Below are 17,500 nucleotides of genomic sequence, written 5' to 3'. Positions count from 1 at the left end.
GCTCATCTTTTTCAGCCCAATCTAAAAAAATAAATAAAAAAAAAAGTGTCTTCCAGCCTCGGAAGAAAGAAGGCCGAGGTTCAAAGGTCAAGGTTGACTTTATTATCTCATCATAGAAATACTGTCAGGCAAGCCAGAAAGCTTGTGTCGTGATGGGTGTGTGTGGTGTAGATTACATTATTGCGCTACCGTGAAACACACTGAATATCAAAGACATGCAGGAGTTTCATGAATTCATTCCTTCAGTAACATTAACACAGAGAATAAGTGTTTGTTAATGACCCCCGGCTTCAACTGCAGTGCTTCTCGCATTCCTCAGGCGTCTGCACGCCCGTGTGTTTTCTTTGTTTGCTCCTTGTAACAGGTTGTAAATATTCAGTTTACAGTTTTCATGAAAAAACAATGAGGCTGGCACCAGCCATAAGCATAAACAAATCTCACACACACTGAGATAACAAAAAACCAGCTGCTTCATTATTGATGGCTCTGAGGAGTGGCTGTGGGATTTTAAGGATTTACCTGGCGGTCTTCTTTTAACTGTGAGGCTGGTACAGAACAGTCCTTCACATGTCTGATGGTGAATGTAGTTTCTGGTGTTTGTAGACCAGTGGTCTTCACTGTTTGTTGCATGAGAGCTACACTGATAGGACAACGTCAGTAGGAGCTTTTACCGCAAAGTAACAAAACATACATCCAGTCATAAATAGCTTGTCTAATAGGCTGGATAGCAGGGCTGTAGTCAAGATCACCTTTGTCGAGTCCAAGACTAGGACTTTGTCGAGTCCAAGACTAAGACTAGTCGAGTCCAAGACAAAACCGAGTCCAAAATGGTTCGAGGCCGAGTCCATGACAGGAAAAAAAGGTCTTATGCATGACAGTATCAAGACAATTATTTTGAGTTTCACTTTCCCTCCAATATTACTGTCAACATAATGAAGACACCTGGACTCGGTCGAGACCTAAAGCCATATCTGGCAAGACAAGTGGCCGAGACCGAGACAAGTCCAAATACTAGCGAGTCCGAGACCATAGAAAAACGGTCTCAAGTCCAAGACAGGACTTGAGTACTACAGTGCAGCCCTGCTGCATAGCATGTCTGGACGCTAACGGCGGTTTACCGAACCATGGGGAAAAGGACCCAGGCCCTCAAGTCAGAACAGCGGCCATTTGTAACGTTAGACCCCCCCACACACACTTTTAGCCGTCTTTACAGTTCGCTAAATCTACCCGACAAAAGGGGGATACGTCCCCAAAAGGACTAATACTAATAGTAATTTAAAGAACGGGAAGGATAACTCAGAGTGTCGCGATTTGATGTTACATATCGTTACAGCCCTGCTGTTAGCGTGTATAGAGCCAACATATTTTCACATGTAAAACAGAAACTATGTGTTTATTTCAACTAGAACTAGAGTTGTGATGGTTGAAACAGTGAAAAGACAACCCAAAACAGCTTTTTATAGTTTTATTTTTCTTCTGGCAACTTGGAATGAAGTGTATTTATGATGCTGATGCTTACGAGTTGTGGTGTTACGGACTTGTCTGTTTCTCTGCTGGGTTCAGTGATTTCCAGAGTCACTGCTGGTTTCCTTGCAAACTCACAGTCATGTCAAGACTCCTATCACTATACCTGGCCAAAAAAAGAGACGGGCATATAATCATCTATAAGGTTTTGTAAAATGTAAACAAAGGAGATGTAACGTGTAAATTAATTTGTGCATTTGGAGAGAGCCACCTGTTTCCAGTCGTTATGCTAAGCTAAACTAACCTGAAGTGCCAGATGGTTTAACACAGAAAAGAGAAGCCATCACTGGAAACTGTTTGGAAAAGGGCAGGCACTTCACAAAAATACCTGGCAGGTGATTGGATGAACCATCTGTCTATCACGTCTGCTATTGTTCACAAAAACCTAAACCACACTCAAAGCTGCCAAAAGCTACTTGTTGGACGCTGATTGGTTCAGTCCGCTTCTGTTTGGACACAAATGCATTACTTTCAGCCTGACCAGATGGATTATATTCATTTTATATATATATATATATATATATATATATATATATATATATATTATACATAGATTTCTGTGGGATACGTGATCTCTCATTTTGCAAAAATCCAACTGCCGTGCAAGGTAAAAGCTAACCAGCTGCTGGCGGTGACTGTGAGCCGGGTACAGGCAAAGCCAGATCCTTTCAGGGGCCGTGGTAGTGGAGTTTAGCCAGAAAAAGTGAGCTTCATGCAGCTATGACAGTTATGTTTTGGCACCAAAATCGGCGAGTAAAAGTTAGGAAAAAGATTGTAGTTAAAACATTCTCGAGGAACAAGCTTTTCCTGACCAGCTGCTGTCTGTAACTTCACATTTAGCGTACAGACACCAGAGCGGTATCCATCTTCACATCTATCATTTGACAAGAAAAGTGAATGAACTCGCAAATTGTTGAACTATTCCTTTAAGACAGAGTGCACATGTCGGTTCAGGTCACTCCCGGTGAAGCAGAGGCAGGTGATGGCACATTCATTATCAGGAGCTTCCACTACATCTGTCTGCAAAAGGTGTTTGTTACTCAGAGATGTGTTCATGCAATCTTCAGTCGGATTTTACTGGCATTAATCTTTGAAATTTGGGCTGTCAAAATCAACGCGATATTAACAAGGTAATGGAAATTCCTTTTAACGCCACAAATGTTTCAGAGGCGGGATTACTGCGCACGCGTTTTGTGAATTGTACTTTGGGTCGCTCCGTAGCAGTAATCGCACTGTTGCTTGCTCTGGAGGAGACTACTAGACCTGTTGGGTCCTTGTAAATTCTGGAGTGTGGTCTAGACCTGCTCTCTCTGTAAAGTGTCTTGAGATAACTCTTGTTATGAATTGATACTATAAATAAAATTGAAGAATTGAATTGAATAATGTTGTGGAGCAGACTTAAAGAAAAAAGAAACGGCAAGTTCAGTTTCAATGCTCCTCCACATTGTTCTCTGCACAAGACTACAGTTACTTACATGTACTGTCGATACGTACATTGAGTCTCAAATACCACTTGAGGATTAAAAAACTATTATATATTAATATAATAAATAAACCTGAATATTAATGAGAACTGGCACAAATCGAGCTGAGTCTTCCTGCAGGCTTTCTATAGCACACTAGAATGCCTTGAAACGAGGTAACCACGGCATTTTTTCTACAGAAAACGATACAGAGTCCATGGTAGAACTTCAGACATTATCATCAAGTAATGAAATACGTGTGACAATGCACCTTTAAAAAAACAAAACAAAAAAAACACATTTAAATTACATTTATAACCGAAAATGTGCGATTAATCACAAGTTAACTATGGAAATCATGCGATTAATCGTGACTAAAGATTTCACTTGATCCACAGCCTTAATTCAAATGCTTCAAGTCCAAGATAGACTCTACATGTGTCAAAATATCTACCCGAGTGTCCTTTTGTGTGTAAGAAAAGGGCTTAAAGACAATCCACCAATCACGGGACACCGTTTTCGTCCTCTATTGATTTCCAGTCTCACCTCCATCACTGAAAATCTCCGCTTTGCTCTGCAGGCTTTGTGGCTGTGAGGGCTGTCCTCTGTCTTTGTTTATGGAGGGTAAAGGATCCTGAAGGCTTTTCTCTGGGACCCGGTGTCCCTGCCCTCTCAACTCCTCTAATCCCCAATAATAAAACACTCGGCTCCGGTGTCAAGCCTCCCCTCTCTGAGGGAGGAGATGCAGTGGGAAGCTTCCACAGATTTTACTCTCTGCTCTTTTTACTTGTGGTCACGTAAATATTGGTTTATTAGTAGTTTATAATGAAACTATTGCAAGTAGTACATTTCTAGGTGTTGTACTTGACCATAAACTCTGCTGGAAGCCAGACATTAAATATCTGTGCATGAAGATGGCCAGGAGTATTGGTATATTGAGCAAAACTAGATACTTTACATACTCTATACTGCACACTAATTTTACCATATATGCTATATTGTGTGGAAGTTTGGGGAAATACCTTCAAGAGTAACTTGCAAAGGATTTAAATACTTTAATTTAAGTGAATTATGAATGGAGGACTTCTAGGCCTACTTGTAGTGGAGTATTTTTATAGTGTGTATTAGTACTTTCACTGAAGTAAAGGATCAAAATACTTCTTCCACCTCTGATTATTAGCCACATGCAGTGTGGGTTACCTAATGAAAAAGGGTGAGAAAGAGGGAGCGAGGGGGTGTGTTTTAGAGAGAGGGAGAGAGCTGGTTTGTGTAGAGGGGGGGGGGGGGGGGGAGAGAGAGGGTGTGTGTTTAGAAGAGAAAGAGAGAGTGTGTGGTGGTGGTGTGTGTGTGTGTGTGTGTGTGTGTGTGTTGTGGTGTGTGTGTGTGTGTGTGTGTTTGTGTGTTGTGTGTGTGTGTGTGTGTGTGTGTGTGTGTGTGAGAGAGAGAGAGAGAGAGAGAGAGAGAGGGAGCGAGCGAGACGGCGGGCGTGTGTTAGAAGAGAGAGAAAGAGGGAGAGAATGGTGTTAGACAGTGGAGAGAGAGTGTGTTAGAGAGAGAGAGAGAGAGAGAGGAAAGAGAGGTGGTTGTTAGACATGAGAGGAGAGAGAGGAGTGTGTTTAGAGGCAGGAGGGTGTGGGTGGGGGGGGGTAGACATGAGGGGAGAGAGAGGTTGTGTGAGAGAGAGAGGCGAGAGAGAGAGAGAGAGAGGAGGGGTGTTAGAGAGAGAGAGAGGAAGAGAGGAGGGGTGTTAGTGAGAGAGAGAGGAGGTGTGTTAGAGAGAGAGAGAGGGAGTATCAGCTCTCAGTTCCCGGTTCAGTCGAGTCCTCAGAGCCGCTGAAGCTGCCGGAGCAGACGGATGATGCTCGGCTCTAACCGGCGGCTGGATGACAGGACGGCGCGCTGGGCTCGGTGGAACCGGAGGAGGGCGTCCGGCGTCATCACACCAGGATTATAACTAACTTCCTCCCGCTCCGGGCGCGTATCTGCCGCTCCACGTCCCTCCAACCAGCCCGCCGAGGCAGCCTTCACCCCTGGGTGTGAGATGCCTCTGTTGCCGCGTGCATTTGGAGCTGTGACACTTTGATCCTGTGCATTTATCTGGTTTACAAATATGATGAAATGGCAGCCAAGGAAGAAGGTGAGTGAGCTGTGCTGCTGCGTTTTAAAGTCCACTTTAGTCCAAAGTAGTTGTAGCGGAGTGAGGCTGAATGGCTGACTGGCTGAGTAGGCACCGTTTGGGATCAACAGGGCTATTTAAACACTCTCACACGGCACGGCGCAGCCACGGACCCTTTATTAAGGATAATCTGTTAATAGCTCATATTTCAGAAAGACACTGCAGCTACATGTCAGTGTGGGATTATTAGGGGATTATACTGTTATACTGAAAAATTCCATAAAGCTGAATAAAGTCGCTTTGAGCTGCACTATTCACCACCTGGATCACTGTAAGCCGACTGTAGGTCTATTATAGAGATTTCAAAATGACATAAAGGTTGCTGTAGACATATAAAATACCAAAAAATGTCATAAATGCCCCTGAGACACAGTGTTTGTCACCGTGCACCTGCTGTGTACATCCATGTAGAAGAAATGTTTAGGGCTGAAACGATAAGTCAGCTAATCTTAAGAAAATTCCCTGTCAAATATGTGTCCTTTTTTTAGTCATTTATCAAGGAACAAAGCTGCAGCTTCACTGACTGCAGCTTGTCATAATGCGAGTGTTGTATATGTGTATATATATATATTGTGTATATGTAATATCTCTGGACTGTCAGGACAGAGCAACAGTCATTTTGGGCATTGGGGTATTGTCATTGTTGTTGTTTTTACCCTGCTGGCATAAATTGTAGCCTCTCTGTCTTGTTTCTGTACAAAGTGTGAGTAAGCCTTCTGTCTGATATTTTAAAACCTCCTCCGTCTGTTGAGTGGGTAGTGGGATCGGGCGTGGGATTTCATGCCGAACCACATTTGTCTCTGGCTCAGAGATCACAGGGAGCAGCAGTTCCTCTGGAAAAAGAGTGCGAGCCCTGATCTTCAAGTGGCTGATCCAGCTGTAATAACTGGGGGAGCTCCCAGTGGGGGAGCTGTTCCCTCTCATCCAGTGGGAGTGGGTTAATTGATAGGCTCAGACACTCAGCTGTCAGAGTGCTAATACTGCAGAGATAGGAGGAGAAGAGGAGCCGTACATTCATTCGGTTTCATTCACCGTACACGACACCAGTTGTTTGGATGTTTGGGTGTTTCACGGGTTTTTGTGCAAGTGAAGTAGAGAAAGTTTTACTGCTGCTGGTATTTCCGAGCCCGGCTCCGCCCTCCTACAGACTTCTGCTAAATTTGATTTAATTTCGCTTCAGTACTTTGCTTCAGATTCGTGGTATAGTCTTGGGTTTTCTACCGGTCCAATGAGCGAACAGAGGGAGTCGTCGAGAAGGATGACGTTGAAGTCGTCTGCTAGTGTGAGTTGTAGTTCCGTAATGGTAGTTCCACGGATGTGGCAACGCTGCCGAATATCCAGAAGTTGAAGCCCGAGCAGGAAGAATCTTTGCTGAGCTGTGTCGGTGGCCGTGATGTTGTTGCCCTACTCCTCTTAAAGCTTGTAAAGGTTTCTGACACTCATATTGTGAATTTGGTGCCAGGTTTATGACCAAAATGTTACATTTCTAACAAACCCAGTGCTGACAGTGGGCAGGAATTCCACTTGTGTTACTATCAGGGTTCATACGTTTTGAAAAAAACTGGATAAGTTATGGAATTTGAAAACTGCAAATTTTAGACCTGGAAAGGTTTTGGAAAAATATCTATATTTTTTTTTTGTGTGGAAAAGTCACGTTTTTTTTTTTTTTTTTAACGAAGCATATGTGATTAAAAAATATATATATATATTTTTCACGTTGTCTTAACCTTAACGTTCAATTCGGAGCGCGGATATTACAAATTCCACTATGAACCACATACATTGTCATTCATTTTATTGTTAAACCTCTGAGGGTAAACATTAACACAGATTTATTCTTATTGTATAATGTCGACTGAGATTTTTTTTTTTAGGAATACGTAGTAATGGAAATTTGCCGAAAGGTCATGAAAAAGTCATGGAAAAGTATTGGTTGAAATGCGTGTGAACCCCAAACTAAGATTTAACCCAAATCCTGCATTTAAACGGTAACGAAGATGAATCTCGGTTTCTCTGAGAAGACTTGTGGTGCCAAGACTTCCTGACACCTCGCTCTGGTTTCTAACGGCCTCAGGATCTTCCCAGGGTGACGAAAGCTGCTGAAAGAGACTCAGTGGGTCGCTGAGCGAGTGTTTTTGTGTGGCTGCAGACCTACTGTACAACACAAAATACACTTGTTGCGAGGGTGAATGTGTAGAAAAGCTCATGTTAAAGCATTTTTTTATTTGGAAGACACAAACACTTGTGTCTTCATGGTCTTATTTTCCAGCACAAAGCAGAGTGAATGAGAGCAGTCACTGTAACATATTACTTTGAATCAGACTGGTATTTTAATGATGTAAGATGTCATGAAATCAATATTCCCTTTCTGCACGAATAGGAGTCGATGCATGTGCACAAACACACGTAGGTCTACACATGAAGTACACACTTGTGCAGATGCTTTACAGTTTGCTTGTGGGCGCTTTTTTTTGCTTCTGGGTCATTTTATCTGGGGAATGGAATAAAATCACACGAAAAAAGAGGACGGAAGGGAAAAGAGAAAGAAAGGACTGAGAGAAAAGGCTTGGTGTAGAAGTGTGGAAGTCAGAGAAATGTAATGTAGGGGGAATATGCCCTGTCACCAATCTGGGATTCCTCAGGGACCAATCAGAAGCTGGGCCAAAGTCACCTGAATGTATGAAGAGGAGGAATAAGAGAGGGATGGTGGAGGAGTATTAAAGGGCCCATATTATGAAAAAAAAAAAAAAATCAATTCTTATGGGATTTGGGGTGTTACTTTGTGTCTCTGGTGCTTCCACACACACAAAACACACAGGGTGAAAACAGGATCTGCAGCAATGTGCAGTACAACAATAATATGGTGTTTTTTTTTTTAAAACAAAACCATGGACACCTATTCTGGTACAACCTCAAAATACAATTATGAACCTGAAAATGAAAATAATATAGGTGCTTTAAAGTGAGTAAAGCTTTAATATACAGTATGTGTTGTATCTGCCTTTTATAATATGGTCTCAACTTGCAGTTAGATGGCTTCAGTTACATTTTCATATCGTCTGGAGTTTCTTCTCTTAATGAGCAGGTGTGTAATATATGCTTGTGTTTGTCCTCATTAGTACCTGATTTATGAGTGTTTATCCCTCCTTGACCCATATAGTCTTAAAACAACTTAATATTATGCATGTAGGTGACTCTTCTCAAAGTGTTTAAGCACAACTGTAATAAGGTTATTAGTTTATTAGCCTAATACGGTTGCCTCTCAAAGCTATAGTGCGTTAACTTTTTGATAATAATTAACGTCTTGTTCATTCAAGCCATTGCCAAATGAGTTGCTACAAAGCAAATCAAGGGCGTTCTCACACCTGGAAGTCTGGACCAAGGTTCATGTATTTGTTATATTGTATACATTTGATCCGGTAAGTTTTGGTTTCACACTGCAGTTAGCGCACTAAAGATCTAGACGTGACAAAACTACGTCCTAGCCGAGTCTCCAGATACTTATATTTTATTGGACCGTAGACGTCGTCTCGTCTCCCCTCTCTGTGTCGGGAGATTTTTTTTTAACTTCATTTTTTAACTTAACTTAACCCTTGTGTTGTCTTCCCGTCAACCATGTACTTGAAAATGAATATTTTTTGCGCTTTTCCAATGTTTTTGTTGCGTTTTCTAAATTCATTTGTCACTTTTTCCATGCTCTTGGCGCTTTTTAAAAAACCTAAGCCGGTTTAATACTAGGTTTTACGTTTATTCTTGGAAATCATGGTCAACAAACCTCATTTTTATCAATTTATACAAAACGTTTTTAGTTAAAAAGGCAGAAATTATGAATTATTTTGACAAATAGTTAAGATCTGAGGATGTTGCGTGGATCTCAGATGGGTACATGTCAAAGTTTAGTCCGCATATCTTTTTGAAACCATTAAAAAAAAACTAAATTCAAATGCTATAAGATTAAATAAAAAAATGAAAAAAATTTCAATGAAAGTAATCATTAATTTTACCTGGAGAATGTTGTATGGAATCATCCGAAATCCATATTTCTGATATAAAACATTTTGAAATGGGTCAGTTTGACCCGAGGACAACACAAGGGTTGATGATATTTCTTCCTGGAGCATTTATCCAGAGACAAACATAAACCTAAAACAACATTAACTACCACTTAACAGGTAAACTGCTGGTGTATTCTCCGCTCTGATGTCCGACAGCTGTCGGCTCTGAGCGCTGACGTCATCTCTCTCTCTCATGCAGCTCCACGCTAAGCACCGAGATATTCCCTAACTCCCTGTTGTCTTCCCGTCAAAATTAAAAATCAACACTTTTGTTGATGCTTTTTATCAATGTTTTTAACTTTTTCTTACATTTTTGTCCTTTTTTTTCAACATTTTTGATGCTTTTTTTTCAATGTTTGTCACTTTTTTTTTGGGATGTTTTCAACACTGCATAATTTATTAATTCATTTGACAGAGACAGTGTACATTAAGTAGCTGTAAATGCACCAGAATTAGCCAAAAGGCTATTTTTCATCCGTTTGAAAACCTTTTGGCAAAGGATGCACCTGTGTGTTTGCTCGCTCCTCTCTCCACTTAAGACCTTCTTCGCTGAGATCGATTTCCTGGGTCACAGGCAGTCGGATGGAGGAGAGAGGAGATGAGGAGATGAGGACGCACAAAATCTAAATGAGAAGAGACCCAAGTCTGCAGGATGTTAAAATTAGAAACTGTCTGCTAGCACGTTGGCCAAAAAAAACTTAACAAGGTACGGTTTGTGGCAAAGAAAAAGTAATACTGCACTTTTATGAAGTTAAAATAAAATCCCTATGCGTCAAGCTCTACTTCCCATAATGCATCTCAGCAGTGTTTTTCTTGAGATCCTCGCTTTGCACTTTACACACCCACATCAACTCGACCAAAAACGAGCTTCCTTCACTAAAACAAAAACATTCCCACTGTGCATAATCCTGCCAGCAAAACCGCTTCTCCTCGCATCATATTTATATATTTATATATATTCATATTAGTTTACAGACATGATATCTCGGGTGCAGGGTGAGGAAGATTTCGGTTTTAGGAAGCTCTGCTGACTGAGCTGTCTGAGGCACCTCTGCCAGGTGTGGCTTGCAGCTGATCCACAGGTGTATTAGTTGTTATGCATTAGGTTTTATTTTCATGAGTGCATTGTTGACAGTCAGCGTGACTCCCCCTGGAGCAGCGAGTGCACGTTGGCGTCTTCAGTGGATGAAATGAGAAGTTTGTGTCTCTCTCTGAGGCGTTGCTTACCCCCCCCCCCGGCTGGGAATATTCTGTTCGGCTCGCTGGGATCGGCGCTGCGCCGGGTGTAATGTGTTTACTTACAATGCAGCTAAGCTGCTTAAAGCTGCACTCCTGCCACTGATTTAAGACTTAGCCGTCCAACTAAAACCTCGTTTGGCACAATGGCTCTGTCAGACATATTGTTTTATTTAATGTGTCCACCGAAAAAGATCTCCACATTCTTCTATAATCCAGTGGAACGATGCGCTGGAGGCTACCAGCTCTGAAAGCCCTGTTTAACCCTCGGATGGTATTCCGGTCAAATTGACCCAGTTCAAATTTTTAGAAGATGAAAAATGGTACAAGTAGACATTTCTTTTCTACCTGAAAATCAACGGCCTTACCTTATTTTCTGTGATAAACCTGTATTCCTGACTCAATTCAGAACATTATTCTGGACATGACCACTTTTTCCAAGATAAGAATGATCACATAGTGGATTTTTAACATGAATTATAACCTTATGACAAAAAAACGATTCTCACTTCCATTTTTAATTGTGTGCTAGTAGAGACTGATGCATTCCCTAAACTTATACTTCATGTTATCTTAATTGTTTGAATTTAAGACAAAGACAATATTTGTTAATAGATTATGAAGTAAAACTTTATTTAAGAATTGTTTTTAAAACCCCAAATAAGTCACGGGTCGCAGGGTCCCGAAAGTGAAGACAATACAAGGGTTAAACCAAATAAATAGCTGAACTGATATAAAGTCAGTTATACACTCTTTCAATGAGCCCAAGTTCAATCAGAAACATTTATAAAACAACCTTTTTTTTCTTTTACATGAAAATTAACCACTTCAAAATCCCTTTTAAGCCTGATATAAAACTAATGTTACCTACTCCGTAGTCTCACATTGCCAGACCTTCCTCCACAGCACTGCCGGGGAGGGTCTGGCTGGTCCACACAGCATGCCGGGACGGGAGAAAAAACGTACTCTGGTTTATTGACATTTGTTGAAACCAATCACAGTCGTCATGGGCGTTGCTAAGTGCCGGACGCAGCAACGGTGCCGCTGCAAAACAACCTCGGGAAGGAACGTGTTCTTGTTTTGGTGGAACGTGTGTAAAAGTGGTTTTAGTCGTGTAGAAGACTGGACAGAGATTTCTTTTGAAAGCTTTATCTATCCAGGGATGTCGATTTGAGAACAATTTCCTGTCACATTCTCACAGTTACGCATTCATACCTGGGGAAAAAAATGAGAAGCATCTGGCACAATTTCTTGAACAATTCTGGAAATGAAACGCCGTCGCTATAGACAACCTACTCAGTCAACGAGGCGATTATGGGCCGATTATGGGCCGATTATGGGCGACATCCCGATTCTCTCAGTCACTAACTCCTTAAATGAAGACATCACATCAATGGATAAAGAGAATTTGATCCAATCCAACCAATATGCAAACAGACGGCATTTCTGAGTAGCCCAAATTAGACGAGTTATCCTTTTGGTGACATCATTTGAAGTTGGGAAAATAGATAATGAATTGCAATATATCGCGGAATATCGCAATGTGTTTAAAATCGCAATAATACTGGATCATGATATCAAGTATCGTGATAATATCGAATCCTCTGACGATTGCCACCCTTAGAGTTCTTGGTATTCAGATCCTTAACTCTTGTTTTCACAACATATCAGTCTTAATCTCGTTTCAGGAGTCTTAATGGACTCAGTGTAGCTAAAACGTGATGAATAGGATTACATTTCAATAGCATCCGAGTGTATATGCTGCTTTTCTTTCCTTTTTATTGAGTTTTTAAAGCAGGAAGCAGGTTATGCATAATGGAAGTCCCTCAGTGGCGACTCTGTCTCAGAAGAGCATCTGGAGGCCGAGGAGAGGGCGACGCTCCTCCAGGAGCTCGTCATGTTGATGGAGCCGCACGGCTCCAGTGTCCTCGGGATATCTCCGTTTATTTCACGCCTATCACCACGTCTGTTGGCGGAGATACTGTCTCTCACTGAACCCTAATCTGTCCCAAGCATGATGTTGTTTTCTTTCCATTTCTTTCTCTTCTCGTTTCAGCTGCTCCTCCCTCCGTCTTAATATCGCTCTCCAGAGAGGAGAAGCACGGATAAAACACTTCTTCTGTGTGCAGATGTGACGGAAGCAGAATACACAGGCCTCTTAGAGTGCGAGTATTTCATGCGCATTTGGCCCAGAAAAGTCTTTTTAAAGATTACAAGAACCAAAATCACCCCCCCCCCCCCCCCCCCCCCCCCCACTCCCTCCCACTACGGCTTATAGTACAAAAACATACAAAGTCCCACAATCCACAAGCCAGAATAGAATAGAGTATAATGCCATTATTGTATATATACACGTGTCAGTCAGTGTCGACATGACATATAAAATATACAAATATAAAGTATAGGTAGTGCAGAAAAAAGAGAGGGGGGGGGGGGAACCAATGGGCCAATCTGTGTAGTTCACTGTGACAAAGCAGTCTCTGAGAGACGCACACACAAAAAGTTAGCGTTGAGCCCTCATTTAGACAAGAGGAGGCCTATGAGTGAGTGCTCTCTGTCACATCACCTCCACCTCCACCCTGCCACTGCTACGCCTCGTCCTCCTCCCGTGCCCCGTGTGTTTTCTCATCTTTTGTCATTAAGTGTGTCTGTAGCCCTACGACTGAATGAGATATTGCGGTCACACATCAGCACACAGTCACTCTCTCTGTAGCTCTTTCACGGCACTTTACACCCGCTGAAGCAGAACAGATGTGCAGCAACATCAGCAGGGTCACACTTCATCCGTCCGTAATGACTCACTCTATCTGGGAATGACTTTAAAATGTGTTTCTACTGCGATCTTTCTAAACTCTCTGCAACTGGGCTGGGTACGCCTCCTGTCAGGGCTTTTCAGACTTGTGAGTGTGAGTGAGTGTGTATATGTATGTATGTGTGTGTGTGTGTATATATGTGTGTATATATATATATATATATATATATATATATATATATATATATATATATGCACACTTCTGTTTAAAAGTCAGTAATCTGCTGCCACAGAATCTTGATTACAGTCAGATGTCTTCAGGACTAATCTATATGTCTGACTACTCTTTGGGGCTTTAAGGTTGTAGGAAATCTTCTTTATAAATAGATGTTATTTAGTTTTGTACAGAACACAAGGCTGTACAATGGTTCAACCAGGCTGACAACTGAAAGGGCAGAAAGATGCAAAGATCCCTCTGAGCAACAGGTGGAAATAGTAGAAGAAGAAAAGAAGTCGAGCAGTCATTGGTAAAAGAAACTGGAAGCTCAGCGGTGGCATTAGCTTAGACCTCAGGGAGTTGTGTTAGGCGCAGATTAACTAATCTGTGTGTGTGTGTGTGTGTGTGTGTTTGTGTGTTTGTGTTGTGAGGGTTTTATGTAGAAACAAATGGGATTTAACCTGTTGGGGGGGAAAAAAAGAGCAAGAACACCTTTTAAAATGTTTTTTTTCTTTTTCAAATGAGCTTGTGGCACAGGAATGAAAGATACTGTATGTCATAATTTTGGCAACACACTTACAACCTCCTGTCTATTTCTCTGTGTTGTGTTTGTGTGTGGTGTGTTGTGTGTGTGTGTGTGTGTGTGTGTGTGTGTGTGTGTGTGTGTGTGTGTGTGTGTGTGTGTGTGTGTGTGTGTGTGTGTGTGTGTGTGTGTACACCTGTTGCTTTGTTGCCCTGTTTGTACACCACTGACCTTCCATTCTATTATTTGTGTTTGTAAGCAATTTACTTAATTTACTTAAGGGAAATTACGGTATTTGTCCTTATTCTCACATTTTGTGTTAATTATGTCCCCTGTTCCCTTGTAGAGATTAGTTGGGACCAAAGACTATATATTTATTAATATTAGCGGTCTATGGTTGGGACCAGTTGGATGTTTCTGGACTAAGGTGTAGTACATAACACTTTGGTTTTCGGTACAGATTAAAGAAATTAGCTGTTCTTATCATGTTAATTAGTGAACTTTAAATGGTGCTGGTATGCAAATTGGTGCTGGTAAATAAAATGGTGCTGGTATATAAAATGGTGCTGGTATGTACAAATTGTGTTACCCGCATTTCACACACACTGCATGAATGGTTTACATACAAAGTCATTACAATAATGTCAATAGATGCAAATCCCCGGCAGGTGAAGGGAATTGCACGAATGGCGCGTCATTGTTGAATCCACTTGAGTTGAAATACTTTAATTTGAGCGTTTGAACTCTACAACAGAGATGAATACGATGTCAAATCCAACAACACACAGGTTTCCCTTTAACTTTAAACACTAACGTCTCCCTCCGTCTCACCTCTAATCGGTCTGTCTCTACTTTTATTTGTCTGGCAAAGAAAGAACACTTTCCGACTGACTTCATATGAACTGAATAGAAAGGAGACATGGAATACATATGTACATAAGAATTGGACTTGTGATCACAAGAAATGCTGGAGACTGGCCTTCAGTCAAGGTCTGTGTTATCTGATCGAGTGAGCGGGGGAGGGGGGGGGGGGGGGGAGTCACTGTGCTCAAGAGGGAGAGAGGGGAAATAACTGGTAGTGTCATGATGGGAATACAGACTGTTGTGTGTGTGTGTGTGTGTGTGTTGGTGTGTGTGGTGTGGTGGTGTGTGGTTTGTGTGTGCCTTCAGATGAGAATATGTGTTTGGTAGCTGAACATATTTTTAGTGAGGCGTTAATAATATCTGCTTCAAGTCTCAGAGGGCTGACCCAACTATGCTGGGACTCTACTGTGTGTGTGTGTGTGTGTGTGTGTGTGTGTGTGTGAGACTGTGGCATTTGCTTTTTCTTGTTTGGGCCCTCCATCCACACTTAGTTAGTCTTTCTACCTCTGAAAACACAACCTTTTTCCCGGGTCTCGTTTCGTCTTATAGTGAAAATCTCAATCTGAAAGTAAGGTTTTCAGACCTTTGACCTTTAAGTCTGACCAAAGCAGGAGAAAGAGTTATCTAGCTGATGTGATGTTAACTAGCTACTGAGCATGTGCGACTCCCAACAAAGATAGTATAGAAGTGGGATGTCTCACTCTGGAGCTAAAACAGAGACGTAAACACACAGGGTGAAAAGAGGATCTGCAGCAATGTGCTGTACAACAAATATATGGTGTTTTTTTTTTAAAATGAAACCATGGAAACCTATTCTGGTAAAACCTCAAAATACAATTATGCTACAGAAGCAGTGTAGAGGATGAATGTTTGCTGTAAATAAAGGAGTTAAAAAGCTATTGAAAACATGACATACTTGCACAAAATGCTGACAGGTCGATACATATTATCAGACTCTCCTCTTGTAGTGCTGCAGCCAGCATGTTTGTGTGTGTCTGTACAGTATGTTGTGTGTGTCTGTACAGTATGTTGTGTGTGTGTGTGTGTGTGTGTGTGTGTGTGTGTGTGTGTGTGTGTGTCGCTGTATTCATTGCTTCGGCTTAGCAAGGCAGTAGGGAGGTGCAAATGTCACGCTGTCTGGAAAGGCTACGCCAACTCGCTTGTGGAAAGTCTGAGGAGGAGGAAGAGGAAGAACTGGACGCCACTTCAGAATATAAAAGTGCCAAGTGAAAGAGGGGAAACGTCACAAAAAACAGACTTTCTGCAATCTCTCATATACCCACACGCGCGCCATCTTTCGCTTATAATCACATTCCAGAGCGTTTCTTCTGCTAAATTGAAGTGTAATTGGCAGACAATGGGCGTGACATCACGATTGGCTGGCTGGCTCTTATAGAAGCAGCTCGTCTAAATTGAGCCTGAAGTGAGCCGTGCTTACTGATGAGCCCGGAGCGTTAATGAAAGAAATAAAAGCATCGGGGGGGAGCAGAGCGCATATAGGAAACATGGAGGCAGAGAGAGGAGAGGAGAGACTGAGGTGTACTAACTCTGAAAATGAATTGCCCTTTGGGACATGTGTCATTAATAGTTATTGTGTGAGACAGCAGCCACACAATGTTGACTTCTTCAGCATATGCACTGCAACAGCTGAGTGATCTCCTGTGCAGTAATGGAGCTTTTATGAGAAGAAAAGACTGTGGTGCATCTCCTCCTATGTTAATTTCTTTGTTTCCTTCTCTACATTTGTCATTCTTGGTTACACCTGTATTTGTATGAGATCCGTTGGCACATTAGTGCATGCATCATGCTCATAAACACATTGTGCTATAGGGCTGGTTACAGAATTCAATACTATTTAGGCACCCACCGAAATTGCCTCTAAAGTATTGAGTATCAAAAAATATACCTCATCATTCAGTACCCAATTTTAATACCTAAGGAGCAAATCGTATCAGCGTCAGTGAGCCAATAAGCACGCAGCATACATCTACCAAGATCTAATAATGCTGTTGATTGGCTGTCTAACGTTACGCGTTGTTGAAACATAAAGGAAAACCTATGTAGGGCCACCTGGGACATTATTCACAATTAACACACACACACACACACACACACACACACACACACACACACACACACACACTCGGGGGGGAGAGCTGGAGGGGTAGCTTTCACCACACCCTGTGATGCAATAAAGTATGATTAAAAAAAACCCCAAAATGTGATAAGGCTGGGGTCAAGTTGGATCGGGAACAGACGTGAGGATAATTTTTCGCGAGTGTTGTGTGAGCTTACCGTAAGTCAGGAGGATCTCTTGTTTCAATGTTGAACATAAGACATAATAAACATAATAATTATTTTATGTAATGCACTTTACATTTAAGATAAACCTCAAACTCCAAACGTGCTTGCAGGTAAAAATCAAACCGCAGATAAAAAACGTTAAGTTTAAAACGACAAGAAATAGTGCAGCGACATTGTCGGGCAAGGTTAAAAAAAACTACAAAAGGTTCGCAAAATTAAATGTTTTTAATCCTTTTTTTTTGAAAGGTCTCAAGTCGTTTGTGGTCGCCTCGATGGGGGGGGGGGGGGAGCAGAATCGTTCCCCCATGTGCTGAGCCTAGTTCTGGAGGAGTAGGAGGAGTTTTTTGAGCAAGGAGTCGTGTGTAGGGAGAGGGGGTGAATAGATC

At 41.7% G+C, this 17,500-nt stretch overlaps 1 protein-coding gene and 1 long non-coding RNA gene across 2 annotated transcripts in view; one reads left to right on the top strand and one right to left on the bottom strand.

Moving 5' to 3' along the window:
- The window catches only part of ttc28 (tetratricopeptide repeat domain 28), a 145,557-nt gene that overhangs the window by 36,768 nt on the left and 91,289 nt on the right, over positions 1-17,500 (top strand).
- On the bottom strand, positions 131-12,050 carry LOC116704030 (uncharacterized). The gene is made up of 3 exons (XR_004335567.1): positions 11,921-12,050; positions 1,190-1,194; positions 131-141 (listed from the first exon to the last, which is right to left on the bottom strand). It is a non-coding gene; the product is annotated as an uncharacterized LOC116704030 (long non-coding RNA).

This window comes from Etheostoma spectabile, chromosome 16, assembly GCF_008692095.1.
Source record: "Etheostoma spectabile isolate EspeVRDwgs_2016 chromosome 16, UIUC_Espe_1.0, whole genome shotgun sequence".
NCBI lineage: Eukaryota > Metazoa > Chordata > Actinopteri > Perciformes > Percidae > Etheostoma > Etheostoma spectabile.
This window is presented reverse-complemented; position numbering and strand designations above follow the sequence as displayed.